This window comes from Cebus imitator, unplaced genomic scaffold (genome assembly GCF_001604975.1).
Source record: "Cebus imitator isolate Cc_AM_T3 unplaced genomic scaffold, Cebus_imitator-1.0 Scaffold82, whole genome shotgun sequence".
NCBI lineage: Eukaryota > Metazoa > Chordata > Mammalia > Primates > Cebidae > Cebus > Cebus imitator.
The window spans coordinates 6256863-6258534 of record NW_016107397.1 but is presented as its reverse complement, the minus strand read 5'-3'; the positions used below and the strand labels follow the sequence as shown (position 1 = coordinate 6258534).

General features: G+C 45.3%; 1 protein-coding gene across 1 annotated transcript in view; it reads left to right on the top strand.

Annotated features, from left to right (window-relative positions):
• The window catches only part of RSPH10B (radial spoke head 10 homolog B), a 43459-nt gene that overhangs the window by 20491 nt on the left and 21296 nt on the right, over positions 1-1672 (top strand). The gene's annotated exons all lie outside the window — the stretch shown is intronic.

Sequence of the window (1672 nt, the reverse complement as noted above, 5' to 3'; positions counted from 1 at the left end):
TTTTTGAGACAGAGTTTCGCTCTGTCCCCCAGGTTGGAGTGCAGTGGTACTGTCTTGGTTCACTGCAACCTCCACCTCCTGAGTTCAAGCGATTCTTGTGCCTCAGCCTCTCCAGTAGCTGGGATTACAGGGGCACCCACCACTACCCCCAGGCTCTTTTCTTTTTCTTTTTTTTTTTAGTACTGATGGAGGTTTCACGATGTTGGCCAAGCTGGTCTCAAACTCCTGGCCTCAAGTGATCCTCCTACCTTGGCCTCCCAAAGTGCTGGGATTACAGGCATGAGCCACTGTGCCCGGCAAAATATTTTCAATGGTCCTTGATTTCCTGTATATTTAGTGGTTATTTAATTAGATTTTGCTGTGTGTGTGTGTGTGTGTAAGGGTGGTTTTGGTTTGCAAATAACAGACAATCTAGTGTCATCAACCATGTATAATACAGAATAATGTAGGCTTCAGGGTTGGTTTGATTCAGCAACTCAGTGCTGTCAGGATTTCTCTTCCATCTATCTATATCTCCCACTATGTCACTTTCACCCTTGCGGTTTTCCTCCCTCATGACTGCAGGGTGGTTCCAGCCTTCACATCCACGTACCATACTACCTAGAAGAAAAGGAGGAACTTTTTTTTTTTTTTCTTGAGACAGAGTCTTGGTCTGTTGCCCAGGCTGTAGTGCAGTGGTGCAGTCTCAGCTTACTGCAACCTCTGCCTCTGAGTTCAAGCTGTTCTCCTGCGTGTGGACTACAGGTGTGTGCCACCATGCCCGGCTGATTTTTGTACTTTTAGTAGACATGTGGTTTCACCATGTTAGCCAGGATGGTCTCGATCTCTTGACCTTGTGATAACGCCCACCTTGGCCTTCCAAGTGCTGAGATTACAGGCGTGAGCTACTGTGCCTGGCCTGAAAAGGAGGAACCTTTTACAAAAGCTCTTTACAAATGTCTTTGATTTTACAGAGCCAAATTGGGTCATTTGCCCATTTTGAGTCAGTAACTGTCTACTGACCTGGGTTTGACAAATCTCCAGGAGTCTTGGCCGGGCGTGGTGGCTCATGCCTGTAATCTCAGCACTTTGAGAGGCTGAGGCAGACGGATCACTTCAGGTCAGGAGTTTGAGACCAGCCTGGGCAACATGGTGAAAACCCCGTCTCTACTAAAAATACAAAAATTAGCCAGGCATGGAGGTGGGCACCTGTAATCCCAGCTACTCAGGAGGCTGAGGAGGGAGAATCGCTTGAACCCAGGAGGCGAAGGTTGCAGTGAGCTGAGATCATGTCACTGCACTCCAGCCTGGAGGACAGAGCAAGACTCTGTCTTAAAAAAAAAAAATCAAGGAGTCTCTATTGTGTGATGGGCATTCTGCTGGTCAGTAGTCTAGTTTAATAAGACACATTCTATGGCCTAGAGGTGCTTAAAATTGCAGAAAGGTTGTGGGGCAGCTACAGAGAGAGAGAGAGGAGGAGCCATAGGAAGGGGAGGGAGAGAGGGAGGACTTACACAGGTGTGAGACCCCAGGAGCCTGATGATATGTGGAGTAAGTACATATATTCAAACAAAAAGCTCCAAACTCTTGAAAAAGCTATTGATGTACATTTATCAGTGTTTTTCTAAGAAAACTTTTTCTTTCTTTCTTTTTTTTTTTTTTTTTTTTTTTTTTTTTTTTTTTTTTTTTTTTT